Below are 19,121 nucleotides of genomic sequence, written 5' to 3' on the forward strand. Positions count from 1 at the left end.
TAGAAGCACAAATTCTGTATCATATGCAACAAGCAACCATAGTGCTGAAAAAAACCCTATTATAGTAAGGTCCTCCTAAGCAGTGATGGTCTAACTGAACTAGGACTATGATGCCTCAAACAGCAAAAAGATATCATGACTCTAACAGGAGGCAGAGATAAATGCCTATCTCTGCTCCCAAACTAGTGCCTTTAATCAGAAGCACCCAGTGATGACCAGCAGCTCTTCATGTCACAGTTTCTTACATCCCAGAAAAAAATCCTAAATTTTGTTGCACTATTGTCTCAGAAAGTCCAGCTCCTCCTCTTGCCATACTTATAGATCTCTCCCTGTCTCCCATCACTTCTTTCAGCCTTAACAAAAGACGGAGTGCAGCCTTTCATTACTATGAGGCACAATTTGTTTAAGCAGCAATTAGGCATGCTCAGAATCAAAAGGTGAACAACACAGCACAAAAGAAAACAAAAAAAGGCTTGGAACTTGATAAATGGTGACTAAAACCATAGCCCAGTTTGAGGATCTAACTACAAAATTTCAGAGGAATTTCAAAAGGTGGTTTAGACACTGATACCATTTTTGTATGCCAGATTTTGATTCTCATAAAGCTGCAGCAGTGTATCATCCTATTCGACTATCTTTTGGACTATAAACTTCCCCATCACTGAGCATGAATTAATAATTTCTGAAGTGGTGGATTTTTAAACGTTGCAGCACATTACTGTTAACATTATAGCCTCTGAAACTGCAGATTGTGTACTATTGTTCGTGAGTTTCCTTCCTGCAGAGTTTTTGGAGGAAACAAGCATGCATGAACAAAGCTTTGCTAATTAGCTCGGAGCCTGCCTGTCTGAAGGGGCCATCAGTAATGAAAAATGAGAAGCAATCACTGAGAGACTTCAAAACACAAGAAATTGGCAGAAGAGCATAGCAAACCAAAATATAATTGTATTCTAAATATTGTATGAGCTCCAAAATTAAAAATATATAAATACAGGAAGATTCTTTAAAAGATATAAGCATAATTGAAAGGCTTATAGAGCTGATTAACACACTCAAAAAACCCCCTTTATATTTTGAATACATTAATCTTCTTATGTACTGGTGGCTACATACTTAGCTTTAATTCCAAGGCTTTTCATGAATAGCCAAGCTAGAAAATCATTGGAGGGCATCAGCAAAAACTCGCACTTAAAACATAGTTTATGAAAACAGTCCTTGTCACTGAGAAGATGTTCTCATATGCATCAAAATGTAACATTACACCAACAAGAGAGGTTGGTGTAGTGTTAAGTAGAACACTTCAGAGGTGATGCAAAAAGATTTACCCCTGAAAAGCCACCATACACAAACACAATAAAAGATGTCACCCCGATATCACCCTGAAATACTGATGCATCTTCACACCACCATAAATCCAAACTGATAAATTAAGAAAGGTATTTGCAAAGTCCTTCTGTACAATCTGATTAATAGTGACATAATAAAAGAACTATTTCAGGAATTAATCAATGAAGTGATTACAAACAGAGTACTGCGGAAGTAGAGCATGTAACGGTGATCCACCATACCATGTGGCCCTAACACACCAGAAATCATTCAGCTACATCCTGAACTGCTTCTGAGAAACTGTTTCAATTTACATAAAATGCTAGGGTTATCCAGATACTTTCTAGACCTACAGACTTTTCTATGTTGTCTTTTTTATTTTCCCCTGTGCTAACTTTCTCAGTAAAATTCATTAACCAAACAGAAGCATCTCCATCAGAACATATTTGCTTATTTTATGCTCAAACTACTCCCTTAAGAGTTAAGTGTTGTCAGAGGTTCAGCAGTGGAAATTAAAATATTTCCACTACATTTAACTTTCCGAAAACATTCTATTTGAGCCAGAATTGTTGCCCTGATGAATAAGACAGCTAAGAATTGGACTAGGCTTTGAAAGAAGACACTATTTCACTGTGTCTTATACTATATTAATGTCTATACTTATTCCATGTAAATAGTTTGTGTCAAACCAGACATCCAAAATACTAAAAGAAATCATTGGTTTACATTTTGAAATTCCAAAGAGAAAGAAAATAGGTGTTAATTAAAATCTCGTATTTGGATTCTTCAAAGAAGAGTCATGTAGATACTATTTTTCTAGTATTTATTCAAAGCTCAACTGAGTCTTTAAACCTGTCAGCTTGACAGGGACTAATTGTCTGTGTGATTGCTGGTAATTTTATAGAAGTTAAAGATCTATTGCATAAACTTTTTCACAGAGTTGGAAAATATTAGCATGATAAAACATAAAATCTTTGAAATATAAACGATCTGGGGACAGAAAAGGGAAGTATTTAATACAATCCATACACCTACTTAACACAGAAAATAGCCAATAATGTAGAAACTACTATGAGAATGGAGGGTCCCCCACCCTGCAATTATATGGAAGTAAGGAAATTCAGAGCAAATTGTGTACTACAAAGTTTATGTATCACATGCATTTTTATATTTACAACTGTCTGGTTTCTGTCATCCTTTATTCCGGTGTCATTGTGCCAGTTCTCCTGAGCAGCACAAGTACTGGCTTGCCCTTCCTATATTGCCAGCACAAAGAGTACCCAGGCTCCAGGAACTATTTTCAGAAACATCACAAAATAATATTTATGTACACATATATACACAAATATAGGTGTGCATCATATCAAAGCACCTCAGATAACGGGTCATTAACTTCTGTCATGGAAGTGACAGGAACCAAAGAGAGAAATAAAGTAGATTGTACAATCCTGTATTATTTGCTTCATGTAATTGTAAAACACTACAGATCATTTCTGTAACAGTGAAACGTCACAAAAAACAGAGTGTTGAAATCTTTACTGAGTTCAGGGGATTACTTATGTGAATACCCAGTTACAGTATCAGTAATTTTTAAGATAAGAAGGCAAGTAAAAATCAGCACATATTCATCTGTAAAAACTATTTTTTTTCTTTTTTAAACAGTCATTCCCAATAATCAGACACTCATGTAACCTAAAATGCAGCATTCTATTCCAGATTTTAAAATTTGAATTCCATCAGAAATACAGCTTCCCTGTTCAAAGAGAAATACATATAGCAATAAACACTGCATATTTACAATTATACGTTCAATTGAAAGGCATGAAATTCCTTTATATTTCTCTAGATTATAAGAAATTGTAGTTTTACAGAAACATGTCCATGTAGGGATCTAGGAACAGCTATTATCAAATAACTATGCAAAGTCTAATCTATGCACTGCTTGCCTTTATAAAATACTTTACAAGGCAAAATGCATATTTTCCACAGATAAAACAACTGCTCTGTAATTGCAGGTGAATGAAAACGCAACATAAAGTCCAAACTTTTTAATAGGACAATTTAATTTTTACTTATAGATGTAAGTAAGAATGCAAACAACTTAGAGGGAGGTAAAACTGCATACGATATTGGTCTCAGTTGGCCAGATTCTGAGGAATCTCCTGTACCACAAGCATTACTCAATCTAGTTAAGACATCATCCTAACAGGCACGCACATAACATCCCAAAACACATATTCACATCTTTTAGCATACAATGCTTAGATGCGCAAGAAAAACACACACAGTTCTCTAAAAGAAAGCTGAGCTGCTCTTACAACTGCCAAAGTTCTTACACATTGCCAAAAGAAAAGAAAAGCAGTGGAAGGAATTTGTTTATAGAGTAAGAAGGTACGTCACAATGCTGTCTTAAAGAAACTATTTGGAAGATTTAAGGCAAAATCTAAGGACAATTTGACTGATCTGAACCAGAATGCACCATGGGATAAATCAGTTGGTTTTTTTAAGACTAAACCTTAAATTGCAGGGAACGCACGCTACTGTGTATACAGTTTGCAGAGCAACAGAAGATGTCTTTAACGGAGCTGAATTTCTGGACACTAAGCGTGCACATAAATTAACAGATAGCTTGATTTAAAATACAGCAACCATTTTATCATGAGATGATCTCAGTAATAAAAAATAACTAATTGAAATGCTAGGAACATAGACCTACATTTTTCAGGGTACAAACAGGCATTTTGCTGATGAATTTATGCTGTTCTTTATATAGCCAGATTATTTGATGGACTATTTTAAAGTGATCCATGTCAGAGACAACATACTGGATTCAACAGACTACTGCTCTGTTTCATTACAGACACGTAAGGATTTCTAAAGGTCTTTATTTCAATTACTGAAGTAGAAGCCTTTATTGTTGCCCCACAGGGCCCAAAATAATGTTGAAAATTTTATCAAGATATTATGATATAAACAATTTCTAGCTTTTATGAAAAATTATATTGCTTATACTGGTATCAGTAGGACACTTTCAACTTTTTTCTTTCAAATTAAAAAGATGACTTACTTTTATTTATCATTGAAAGAACTTCTGCAATTGCAAAGGATACATGTGGGAAATAATGATGGAAATCGTTTGCTGAAAGTAACATTTTTACTAATTGCTTCAATCCACAGGAAGTGGAAAAATATCCAAAAGCTATTGGCTTTAATCCCCTTCTTACATCAACTTTTTGATAATTAGCTGTGAATGATCCCCTTATACATTATGCTTGCACAACCCACTCATATTCTGGCTCTAGTACGTCGTTCCTTTTCGTTCCTATTGGTCCCCTTTAGAGAGAGGGGCTTCCCTCAGCGGGGAGATGGAACAAGTTGACACATTTCTGTGCCCATGTGCACTGAATGGCAGCAGAGGGAGGGGACACTTGCCCAACATGAAAGGGGGGGGTAGCACTAACTTGTGCATGAAGTTCTAACACATTCTCACCTTTGGCTGCTTTCAGAATAAAGGTCAGACAGTTTCTTTCCAAATGTCTGACCACACCAATTATTTTTTTTTTCCACAGAACTAAGGCACCCTCATTTATTCTGTTCACATGTAGGGTGTGTGCTTTATCACAGAATCACAAAATGATTGAGGTTGGAAGGGACCTTAGGAGGTCATCTGGTCCAAACCCCATGCTCAATTAGTGCTGGTTACCCAGGACCACATCCATACAGCTTCTGAACATCTCCAAGGTGAGACACTCCACAATCCCCCTGGGCAACTTGTTTCAGCAGGCTGTCCCAGTCACAGACAGAGCAAAACGCTTCCCACTGCAGTCAAAGGGATGATTTAAAAAACGGCTGATCACTACGAGAGTGTAAAGACAGACATGAAAGCAAAATGACCTTTTCTTTGGCCTTCTGGCACCATATTGGAAAAAGGCACAGATGGCAAGTCTTAGCTTTGACATGGAACCTTGCTCCACCCTTGGATCTTGAGGAATGTGCCTCCCAGAATACTTTCTCCAGACAATTATTAAATTGGAAAGGCCTTGCGACTAAGTTTGAAGATTGTTCTTCTACAGACAGAATGGAAAAACAGCACATGTACAAATCTGCACCATCCCAGCTAGAATAATGCTTGTAAACTCCATTAAGAAGTTCCTTGACATGATTGTCCTGAAGTACTTTGAGGGCTTTTAATATGAAAGCTCACTTTCATTCAATATTACCACAGTAAGAACAACAAGCTTTTTATAGCCATCTGCTTAATGCATAAGAAAAACTTCACAATTAATTTTGAAGTTATTTTCTCTTTTTGCTTGATTAACAGTATTGCATGGAGGATGGAAAAAAACACCTGATTCCCTTGACTTTGTGAATACAATTGAAACGTTTGCTTCTGCTTTTTGGGACTCCAAAAGGATTCAACATACAAGACTCAAAAAAGCCTTTTTCTTATACATTCAGACAACCTATCTAAATTTTGTTCCTAGTCTCTATGTTAACATAAAAATTCTCTAAATAGCATCAGAATATCAGCAATCTTTTCAAAAGTTACAAATTATTTAACCTCCCCTGTAAGCTTCAGGTGAGAGTTTAAAAATATATAGGATGCTTTGTCGTGTACTTTGTATAACCTTATTGTAGCAATTAATTCCATGTAAAAAATGTCATGATGCTATATAATTAATGTTTATGAACACGATGCATTACAGAATTTCCAATTAGTATGATTGTTCAATCAAATTTTCCATCACAAATCTGAAATATTGTGAGCTCTCCATCAACTCCAAAGATGCCCTCTAACTGTAAGACCTAAGATACAGTTCACAAAACATTTCTAAAAGTTTCTATATTTTCTGTTGAAAAGTTAGGCGGTTGGCTTTTTGGTTTTGTTTGTTTTTTTAATGTAAACATGCTATTTATTTTTGAAACTGTTATGGCTTTCAGAGTTATGCCTCACTTGGGTCCAGGATTAGTAAAATTGCAGTTCTCATAACTAATATTATTTCACACATGAAAGACCATATGGGAGTCTACCTGCATCACAGAGTCTCCCACTCAAATCTAGTGGCCACATACAACCTCATTTAATAGAAGTAAAGGTTACAGGCTCGGCACATGCAAATTAGCAATGGAAACTTCTGTAGCTCATTCATATAAACCAATGTCTTCAAATGCCTGTGTGTTGACTGCTTTGAAGATATAAGCAGCTGGGAAAACACCTATAACTAATTACATTGTACTATTAACCCAAAAATCAATATTCTACTTAGAGTGAAAGAAAGATAATAAATATATAATCAAGTAATTCAGTAAGCATTGCTTCTTTTGACACTCTACAACAGCCACACGCATTGTAATGATCTTATCTCTTCCTTGTGGACCAAATTTTTCTACCTATACTCAACAAAATCAAGTTTCCTATGACTGATTGTTCAATATGAAATTAAGGACAGCCAAAAATAGTTTTGTGTAACATTGTTTGTGCTTAGATTCTTCAGGAGGGTTGATCACATACTACTGCTCTGCCTTTTCATTGGAAAAATCCATTTTGAGTCTTGAGGGAAGCAGGCAACTATTCAAGTGTGTGCATAGAATTACTGTTTCCAATCACACTGCTCAAACAAACTAAAATTTGTGCTTACATTCCACAAAGGGCTAAGATTTTTTATAAGGATACCTACAGAAAAATAACAGGATTCTTATTCATTTTCTGAACATTTGGATATACAGTTCTAAAGTTCACTTGTAGGTTAAGAGAGGTTGGTTAACTTAATTGGCGATAAACTTAAAAGGCCATTTCATAGAACATATTTTGAAGCTAGTGAAAGGTCATCAAGAGAACAGTCTTAAAAATGAAAGTGGTAGCAGGGAATATGCTCTTTCTTCCCCTCTTAACTGAGATTCATCATCTTCAACTAGTACAGGTCCTTGGAACTGAAGATAAGGAATAATCCTGTTCATGTTTTTGTACTCCTACGGCCTTTTCTTTGTGGAAAGAACCTTGATACCCTTTTTGGCTGGCAGTACATTTCTGTTCCCATCTTCATGCACTACCTCCAAAATCTGACTGGAAGTAAAAGGAGTTCTCAAATATAGGACATAATGACACCACACTGATTTCCCAACCCCTCTTCATATATTATGACACCAGTTTACCCTAAACATCTTTCTAGTATATCCATCTGCATTATTACAAGTGCCCAATTATTTGATACAGTAGCATAGTACTTCCACAGGCAACAGTCTTACTTTGTATTAAATGCACGGTAAAACAAGTATTAAGCAAGTATACAGGATAGATTGTACTTCATACAAATGTTAGATATCACTGCAAAGAAAAAATAGCCTAACAATCATTAAGATGAACTAAATAAAACATTGCTTTAAAGAACTAAATAGTGAAAAACATTTTAAGATGAATAAATATCTTATTTCAATAAATTATATTTTAAAAGTGCAGCTTTCAAGATTGATTAAAAATGACATTTTAAACAAATGTCAGCTATAGCTTCATATATTTAAAAAATAAACTATAGAAGTTTGCTATTTTTAGGGCTTGAAATCATTAATTTGGATTTTTGAAAATGGTGTTCATTTCTTCTTTGGGCTTGCCAAATTTACCAAAATATTAACAACTCTGTCCAGTCCAGAGAGAAAAGATTTAGAGTTTGTATTCGCAGCACTTTATTTCCCAGCCATAATCAGCCTCAGTCTTTCTTTTTTTCAACATTCCAACTACGTGTTTTGCATTTGATTTATGAAAGTACAAATAACTAATGAGGAAAAGGTCACATCCAATAAGGACTGGAAACACACTGGAGTTTTGGTCTGAGAAGTGACAAAGCAGAAAACAACAACTCGCTCCTCAATGCAAATCTTGATTTTTTTCCCTAAGTGGACTCTGGAGAATCATGACATAGAAGACAGCTGTAGAATCAAGAAAGTTTTCTTACTTTCTCTCTGATGATTTTCCCCCCACTTGTATACCTTACGTATGTACAACACACAACTCTCTGTAATTTAACCAACATGCATTAGGAGCAAAAACATTGTTCACAGAACACAAACTGATTGCATCTGTATAAAATAAGATGATTACTTCCAGGTTTCTCTCAATTTTCAATATTAACTTTGTGTTCATGTTTCTTCCCTTTTTCATAATTTCATTCATTTAATGAAAAGGATTTATTTCCCTGTTTGAACAAATTACATCCCAGAGAAAATCAGAGTTGCTAATACATTCGCACATAAAAGCCCCAACATTTCCTCTAAGGAATTTCAATTTTAATTTTAAGAAATCACATTAGGCATTCGATATTGTATGATAAAGTCCCATGGAGAATCCTTCACCCTTGTGTGTACTTCTGAGGCTAAAGCTGTAATCATAAGTCACCTGTGATTTGACAGCTTTCCTTTGGGATGGGAAGAATATGCATATGCAGCATTTTACTCTAGTTTCCTCTATATTTATAATGTACAGCAAAAATATTTGACCAGAATGATTGACATGGATAGGCTCCATTAGGCAGGTTTTATATTTAGGAATTGCAAGAAAAATAAACTGTCCACACTATGAAAAACAAATTGCACTCAGAATACCTCCCAGGAGATGATGATTTAGAAGAGCCAAAGGAAGAGCGAGGGAGCACCTAACAGCAAGACTGGGGTGTTGAATATTTTTATACCCTGACAGAATCTAGGGGATTTGGAGGATACACACACAGCTGAATGGAACAGTTAATTTCATTTAAAACTTGTTTCACTTAACCTGGTGGGTTTTTTTTCCTTCAGATAAGACCCTACCATTGAGATGAAGAAGCTGTTCCTCTTAAGAAGTATTCCAAAGAATCTGAAATTCACGACATGACTCAGATTTCCTTGATATTTGAGCTATTGTATAAGAGTTGGGTTTTAATTTCAGAGTTACGCAAGCCATTAATTCTTGAGACGGTATATCTAACTTCTTAAAAACAAAATATGTATTAGGACAGGGTTCTACTGGAGGCATGAGATGGTAAGTTTAATGAACATCAGCATAGTTCTTGCTAGGCTCAAAAAGGGTTTCAGTCAGAAAACCCTGTCCTCATCAAGTTCAAGCAATAGCAATTTCATTTACAGATTAAGACTCAACAAGTTATTAGTAAGGAACTCAATGCTGTAAATACGAGCAAACACCACTGCACAGAACTCGGTAATGTCTCTGCAGCAGTACCGGTGAGTGTCTCCACTATCACGACAAAGCACCCAGATTCACACATGCAAATCCATGAGAAGACAGGTTTTTAGGAAAGGTTTCCTGAAAGAAACATGCCTTTCATTCTGCTATACACAATACTATTTGCAGCCAAAAGTGCAAGACTTTTAGGCACTAATGGTTTCTAAAATGTTAATATCTCAATTAAATGAAAAAAGAGAACTGGATATGGGGAAAGGCACCCATTTCTTCCAGCTGCATGATTAAGACATCCAGCATAGTGCACACCAGTCTTTTCTCATGTGCTTAAAGGTTACTGTAACCATCATGTAATAAAACTGCTAAGTTACTGGGACACTAAGTCCCAATGTGGTGATTTCTCTCACCAGCGTTGTTAACAGCTCTGAAAACCTCAAACTATAACAATGCATGAGATTATATGAGAAGAAAAAAAACCTCTCATAACGTCTTCCACCTTCAAAGAACTTTTTCATAGTAAACCTGAAACTTTCTGTGGAAAAATATCTTTTCCTTTAAAAAAGGTCCCGGAGAATTCAATAACATGATCATCAGTGTGGAGTTCTAATTTTCAGGGAAGATCTTCATCCTTTCCAAAACATCAGATTCACTCAAATTCAAGTCCCGATGAGTAAGTGTATTTCTTACATCTGTTTTAGGTTCCAAGTGACCCTAACACACAGACAGTCACATGTCTGCTTTTCAAAGGTACTGATTAAATTATCATAAAAAAACCATAGCACTTCCCAAATTTTACAATCCCATTACTCTTTTTCTAAAACTCTTCAATTTCAAGTATGTGATTCTATCTCACCACTCCCTTGTAGTCACCCAAAATCAATCCCCAGAGCTACGCCCACAGCAATGTAACTGCTGACAGCCACCAGGAAACCATCCCTGCTGCGAACATCGCCTGCCAAGCGCAGACCTGAAATAAAGCCTGATAGGGCCAGGTATGCCATGTCCTGCTGAGCAGGTGGAAGCAAGAAAATATAGCTTGATCCACCAGTTTACAGATATGGAATAACCACAGCTCTGCCAACTTTTTATCCAGGTAGTGCATCGGTATCGATACTCTACAGTTACCTCCAAACACTTATTACTCATTACTTGCATTAGCTCGTTCTGACACAGGAGACTAAACATTTTGTTTCCTGCTATTTAAAATATGACTTGTATCAGCTTTATTATTAGACAAGCGATATATACCCATACACACTTCATTCTGTTAATATGTTTGCCATTGAATTTTAAATAACTCAAAACTGCTGATGGTTTGTCATACTAGAGCAGTATTATCATCTAAATTAAACTGACTTTTTATATACACAACAGTACTGCCAAATTCTTTATTTAAAGCATCATCTCTCTTGAATAATATAGATCTTATGCTTAGGCTAACATGATTAAAGTCTGAGCCAAAACCACAAGATTTTCATAAAAAGTAAGAATATAAAATTCATATAAATAAGAATGAGCAATACTTCCTCTCCTTATGCTTCTCTGAGAGTTAAAACAACCAAGTTTACTTCCCAAGCCAAGTTTAATACAGCTGGGATTTCCAAATTACCATTTCTTAGGTTTGACACATCTCCCAGAGGGAAGGAAAGTTGTCTAATGCATTTCAGCAATGAGTTTGCTTCCCTGTCCAAAAAAGAGAGCTAATTTTAAAGCCCTGCAGCTTTCTAAGTTTCTTTTCCCCAGTAAAAGTATTCATGCATACTGAGGACATCTAATACAGGTGTTTATATCTGCTTTCTCAAACAAAAGTCAACTGAAGTACATTTAAGTATGTGGCTATACTTTAGGATTTTGTACTCTTTAATAAACGTTACAGGCTGCCTGACAATCTGGTTGAGAAAGCTGACAAAACGCACACATGTATCTATTCATTTTAATAAAGTGTATATACACATGAAAATATAGAGTTCATAGGTAAAGCAGAAGCCCTACCAAACAGGTAACACCTGAATTCACATTCAACATACATTGTTAGAGATAAAATAGTTAAATGTTTACTTACTCCAGAAAGGAAGGTGAGATTATAGAAAACAAAGTAAAAAAAAAAAAAAAAAAAAACCAAAAACAAAACCCAAACACACTAACCTCAACAGTTTATTTCAATTACACATACATTCTAAAGTCCTCACATAGCTGTTACAGCCAGGGAAGTCACCCACAGCTCAGATTTGGCTTAGTGAAGCACCCAAACCATTGCAAAAAGATATCAATAGGAAGGCCGGGGGTGGGGACACACAAAATAAACCCCACTGAACAAATAAACCCAGCAGCTGGAGGAAGATTTAATTAAGCCTGCAAAAAGCTTAAAAAAATGAACAATAATAAAAAAATCACCAAACATAAATTGCGAAGTACTTGAGCACAGTATAAAAACACCCCAGAAGCAGATTTTTTTTTTTAAATCTCAGCCCTGAAGAGATTACCTGCAGAACTAAGGTGAAAAAATACCATCATGAAGCAGCTAATGTATCAGTCTGCGCAATCTAGCCACGTTGTCCCATCACATGCTTAAAAGAAATACAGACAAGAAAGTGAATTATAGGTAATTCAGCACACATAATGCACTTTTACCTTTAAACCTCCAATTTCTCTAAATGGTGTAATGATACGATCTTTTTTTTTTTTTTTAAGAAGGGTAATTCGCAACACTTCTGTTTTAGTGATTTGTAGAAAGGCTTATGTAGTCCCAAAGAAGTCATTTTGGGTTATTTATTCCTACTCTTTTCTAGTGAAATCTTACTCAAAAAAAACAAAAAAGAAAGAAAAACTCTTAGTTCTTTGGGTTTAGCTTTTTGCCCTCTTTATTGTTCTCAAGACTGCCTTTCCTAAAGCTGTAGCTGAGCTGCTGCCACTTCTCATCATTTCTCTACTTAAACTTAGTCCAGACACGATCAATCAGCAGATTGACCTAATAAAAGTCTGCTAGACCTCACCAGCTCTGCTTCCCAGTCACCCTCATTCTGGAAACGTGGTGCCAAGTCCCAGGCTGACCCTGCGTATACCCAAACCAGATCTGGTAATGGATTTTTGACTTTAGTTTTATGTTGCACGTGACCTGCATTCATCTTATGACTTCTTAGCAGGTATACTCACCTAAATAAAACACTGTTATACATGTCAAAACTACATATGTGCCTACAACATCTGTAATGTCGCTAATGATAGCTTTATCATAATTAGCTTGGCGACCTATTTTACAGAGACCCATGTGAACCCCGGCCCACAACACCCTCTGCAAGAGAGATGAAGTTAAAACAACCAGTAATCACACCTCCACTGAAGACACACTCTAGTTCTACAAATATTTGCATGACTACCACAGGCAAAAAACCTCTGTGTTTTCTAGATTTGTATCTAATCGTGGACTAATCTGTATAATGAATTACAATAGGCTTGCAACATGAGTATGTCTTTCATGAGAAGTCAGAGAAATAACACCTGAAAAAAAGAGAACTCTCTAAATTTTGTGCCTTGCTGAACAGGACAGTATCCCCCCTCCTTAGTCAGGTTTCAGGGATTAGCTGTGGGCTGTTATGCTAAAAACTCTGATCAAAGCCTGAGGGGAGCTAGGACATGGAAAATGTTCGATGTGACTTCTTTAAATGCCATGTGATTTTTAAAAAATATCTTTAATAAGAGAAATTTCACACTGCGTATTTCCCTGACTGCCCAGAGTAAGATTTATAACAACAACAAAAAAAAAATCATCCCAAGTTGCCAAAGAAATCAAAGGCAACACTGAAGAAGACAGGTTATTTTTTTCCCATTTTTTTTCAATAGGGAGCAATCAAATAAGATTATATTTTGAAACATTTTATTTTCCCTTTTCTCTGGAAATATATGTATATCTACAGTCAAATACATGACTTTATACTCCCCAAAACCTTTCTCAAGTTATTCAGATGCTTAATTCCAAAGGAAAATGAACTTTAGAATGTTAATTGTGTATGCTGGTCGTAATATTCCATTATTTGTTTATTAATCATTTTTATTGCTGCATTTTACACTTTACCTGATTATTTACTGGATACTGTAATGAAATTTCACTGCCTTATTGTATTATTTAGTAAAGAAACTAGCAAACTACAAAACTACAGCAATAAAATTAGGGTTATTTAGCAATAAGGTTGAATTTTAATTCAGTTATTGGAAGGTGGTATTGAAGACACGAAAGACAGTTTACTCGGCATACAGAAAAGGCAGTTCCCGCCCGCATGACAGAAATTAGGAACGTGTTCTAATAATTTCTTCATCTGAAGTAAAAAGACGAAGGGAAAAGGGAAAGGAAAACCACAGTATTTTTCCTCAGCAGAATGAATATGGATTACTGCATATTATAAGGCCATTCTCTGAAGAAAATGAAAATTAACATTCCAGCGGATTCCCTTGCCATCAGCACTTCTTCAAGCTTTTATTCCCCAAGGGAGACATTCACAAAACCCACAAGTGATGATGATGAAGAAAAAACCCTGAAACCCAAAATACAGAAGCCCCATATGGTTTAAAAATATTAATGCATGCATAACATTTATACAGCTTTCCATTTATGTACAGGTGAGCAGATTTTTCAGCTTCATATTCCCTTCTATAATATGCTTCATATTTGTAATATTAATACTGCGTTTACAAGGCAGCTTTCTGGATTTCCCATTACTTGGAAAAACTACATTACCCTAGTGCTTTGAGTCATGGTTTTTTTTCCTGAGCTCTACATGAGCTTCACCCTGGCCCTGCCTCATTTCAGTGGCCGGTTGTTTCTTCACTAAACGTGATTCTTGTGCATTTGGATTAAAATCTTAATGCTTCCAGCTAGAGGATGGGGTCATTCTCTAGACACAAATTTGCTTTCTGAACTCTTGCAGCAGTCGGCAGGTGTTCCCTGGAAAGCTCTTTCTATATTCTACCTCATTAATAAACTACTTTATTCTCTTTTAATTAAGACCTCAGCAATTTGATTTCCCTGCAACATATGTTGATGGGTTTGGTTCTCTTTGGAACATCTGAGCAAGCTGGAGAACCAACCAAGCAGACAGTCCAGGCTCATTCACTGTAAGTACCGTCAAACCCCAGAGGAGCAGCCCGTGACAACGCGAGGCACGTGTGTGCTCTGTGCAGAGCCAGGTGGCACCGCGTAAGCAGCACAACAGTGTCTATAACATGCTGTTGTTACTCCTGGCTAAATATATATCTAGCATTCAGCTGGCATATACTCCAAAAAATGAAGTTTTGACAGGTATGAACTAAGTTCTGATTAAAAAAATTCAGCTATTTCATCCAATGTCAGGGTGTCCCCACTTTAAATATGGCAAATTATTATGGAAATCCAACAATGTTAGATAACTTTTTTTATTTTTAAATACGTCTTTTCTCAGTGATGTTTTATTCTCTCTCCAGTCCTTTCCGTTATTAAAACAGATATTCCAGTATATTTTAGCTGTGGAATACATCCCTGTTTTTTGTGAACCTAAATTACCTCCATTCTAGATAATGGGAGCATGAGATTATTTTAGTTATTAGTATTGCCCTTTAGCTTTCTGAAGATAGGAGTAAAAATTTCAATATAATGTTTCAGAATGACCATATTCTCCTGACTACACCAAAATAACCCAATTAAATAGGAAGACCAAAGGCTTTTTCTTGCTAATGCAGTGACATTGTGTAGCTTTTATGGAAGGACCATAAAGGGAAATAGAAATACAGCATATTCCATGGTCTAAGATAAAATAGATACCTCTTCTTCCCTAAAAAGCATGAACCACTTGCAATAGGGCATACATACAGTGAATGTATTTTTTAGACATGGATCTTTTTTCCCTGGGACTAGTCTTCAGGTACGTTAACTTATATAATTCCTGAATCTACATGCGAGATAAAGGACAGAAAGGTAGCAACACTGTGAACCAATATAACACAAACTGAAATGACAAAGTGACAGTGATGACTGGGATGAAAAATGACAACATTCATATTAATAAGTGCTAGATGACATTCAATCACTGTCCAGTCCTGGCTAGAGTGAAAGGCAATACAACATTTAGGCACAGCAGCAGCAGAGAGATGACAGTTTTTTAATGCCTTTCACAACTGAAAAAGTCAGCAGGGAAGGGACAAAGTTAGACACATCTGTAAAGAGCTCTTTTTGGAGTTCAGCAATACAGAAATGGCTCAGAAAAAATATATGCACTATTTTTAATTGACCTAGTTAGCTGTATTTTTTTTTTAATCCATAAATTAAAAGTTTTCCCTTCACATACAAAAGGGATGAAAAAGAAATTGGTTATTACCCCAAAATGGGGGCATAAGAAATCTCTAGGCTTTCTATATCACTTCTCCAACAGACTTTTTGCAGATTTGATCCATATACTTCCTGGACCAAACTGCTCAGCTAACCCCACTGTGACTGCAGAGTGCAGATTTCACAACAAACATTCAAATCCAATTCTGTTCCTTGCTACCTCCCCCTGCCCCTGCTCCATCTTCCAGGGAGCTACAGCATTATTTCAGGCTTTGTGCCAACAACAGCATGGCAAAATCCTGCCCACAAAGTGGGTGGCCTTTCCTACCCTGCCAGCTGGGAACAGACCTTGTATATAATGCTCCTTGGCATCGGCCAAAACTGTGCCCAGGGAATGCACCAACCCAGATGAGCATGTACCAGTGAGTGGTGCCATTTGTTCTCAGGGTACAGACAGAGCCTGGTTATCCCAAGCCCAGGAGGTCTTTATGTGCTTTGTATGAACGTATTACAACTGTGGCAGCCATACAACTCTGTATGTCCACATGAAATGCATTTATGTCACACTGACATATTGATCTGCTAGACAGAAGCTGGATTTTTATTGTCAGGGAGAGAACCACAACATTTCCAATGAAAGGCAACACATAAATGTAAAATTATATGAAAATTTTAACAATATATACATAGGTAAATAACATAAAGGATCTGAAGTTTGCCACAAACATCAATAAAAATAAAACATCATACAGCTGCTCTGGTCAAAGTTTCCACTGACATTATACAGACACACACTTTTCTCTAGTTAGCTTTAGTTTTTCAGTAATTATAAACCTTTGCTATATTCTGGCATTGTACAGAGTATCATCAAGTAATTTTTGCTTATGGCCACAGAAGCCATATATTTCCTGTTACTTGCCTCAGCAAAAGATGTGTTACATATAACACCTTTCATGCCTGGATAAATATATATAAATTTGCTGGGAAATATCAAATGTTAAGTGCCATGTTTTTACAAAGTAGAATGGAAATATATGAAAGCAGCTTGTATTAACAAAGCAATAAGAGCTGTACATTCTTTTCCAGTAAAAGCCAGAAAATACTTGCTGGCAGCAACAGATTTTCTATTGTAGAAGATAGAAAATAAAATGTTGGCTAAAAGAATAAAGTGCAATGATCTGTTTGTTACTGCTGACGTTGTTTACTGAGGTTTTTTTACCCAAGCAAATTAAAATTTAGGAATTCTGAGGCACATACAGCCAAAAATGCTAAAGCAGTGTATATTTCTGATACACATAGCACTGTTTCATCCCATTCCCCTGCAGAATTGCTCATAGGACATCAATAGAATAGCCACTTTCAGAAAGATGCTGGGGGGGCGGGGGAGCAGCAGCACTGAACCTGTTGGGAGTGACAGTTCTTCTAAAAGCCCATTAATAATCATGCATCTGAATTAAAGATCTAAGATTTTAGCCTGAGATTGTTATATATATATGTTTTGCCTCTTTCCTCCCCACAATTTTTTTTTTTTTTTTTTTTTTTTTTTAGGGGCCAAACTGGCATCATGATTGAAATGACAGCGCTCTGGCTAAACAAGGCATTTACCTCATAGCTTCAATATGTACAGAAAACATTTTCTATGTGGTCTGTGTAGCTAATACAGAAGGTGGCAGTTCTGAGTCTTGGGAAATGCTTTGGTCCTGCCTTTGAATTTGCTGTGGTCTCTCCACAATCAGAGCTTTGGGAATAGAGATAAATCCTACTAACAGCTGAGTGAAACACAGGACATTTGGCAGTACAGGTAGAAGATTCTCATAAAATGCAGCCAAATGGCTCATAAAGACTGCAGAAAAGAGCATCCAATTGCCTACCTCTGGCCAAGTGGCCAATAAGCTTAGCTGCTGTACACAAGGGCTTTGCAGACACCCCTCGCGGCAGCCACTGCAGTGCTGGGTGAATGCAACCCTCACTGAACTGCACGAGTTCTCTGCTGAACTGTGTTTTGACCCTCTATTATAACGCACAGGCTTTATAGAACAAGGTAATTTAGTGAGACACGCTGTCTTTAAATGAAGCTTCTTCCAACAAAATCTACATGAAAGGATCCAATCTAATGCCATTTAATTCCTTGTTTGTAGAAGAGTCCTCTAGGTACTTCCAGAGCTCTTTTAAAACAGCAAAAGTGTATATGTATCTATGAAACATTGATGAATCAAGTCCTGCCATGTCTGAGTAAACATGAAATTTAGATTTACTGTAATGCTTTCTGAATATTCAACAATAAGTTGATTGTGGAAAGCATTTAGAGTTTAATAGCCATATTAAACTAAAATATACTTGCCAGAAAATTACTTTTAAAAAAAGGAGACTCATGGTGTATTAGCAAGTATAAGGATGTGGTTTCTTTCAGACTGTATTTGAGTTCTCTTCCTTAAGAAATTAATCATCTATCCTGCAGCAGAGATCTTCCCTCCCTCTTCTTTTGTACTAAACCAAAGCATGTTATATTGGATTAAAGACAAGAATAGCAGACTCATAAAATTATTAAAACAGCATTTGAGTTTAACGTAAGTGTTGGGGCCTAAATTTGACATTAATTGACCATTTTGCTATCATATAGTGTCAAACTTTCTCATCCCAACAAAAAAAAAGCTTTGCTACAGGGATGTATCAGCACTGTGCTCTTTGCCAGACTTCAAGCTCTTCCAGCAGTTCTGAGCCTTGCTGGCTGCACAGATGAGGGGTTTCCCCCAAGATCACTGCTTTTCCTATGACAGAAATCAGTCCTTTCTATTTCCACTTTCCAATGCAACTGTTTCTCTATTGCTTATTCCAACCTGTATCCCCCATCCCTCTCCACCTACTGCTCCCATTTGGCTCAGGCTTGCATCTCTCAGAGTAGCTGTTTCAGTTGGCTGCTTGCTAAGAGTTGAAGAAGGTAAAGAGGTCACTTCGATGTCACCTTCCAGACTGTTGTTTGGAGTGGTTATATCCCATAGTATATTTCTTCCCATCACACAATATTTCTCATGGATTTTCCACTTTGGTTCTGCTAAAGAACACTTTTCCCAAGCCAGAGTGAAAGACTCTGAATCTACCAGATTCAGTGAGGTTGCATGCCGGGGGTCTAATAAAATAAATGAAGCACTTCCAACAGAATAAAAATATCCTCACAGCTGAGAGACTTTTTAAGCCTTAAGAAAAACACATTAAAACAGAGACATAGAAAGACACAGGTTTCTGCTTTACAGGCTATAGGACAGTGCAGCAAAAACTCAGTCAGCTTCAGAGGAGCGCATAATCAACATCAGCCCCCGGACCTACAAAAGC

The sequence above is a fragment of the Falco biarmicus genome, chromosome 14 (assembly GCF_023638135.1).
Source record: "Falco biarmicus isolate bFalBia1 chromosome 14, bFalBia1.pri, whole genome shotgun sequence".
NCBI classification, from domain to species: domain Eukaryota; kingdom Metazoa; phylum Chordata; class Aves; order Falconiformes; family Falconidae; genus Falco; species Falco biarmicus.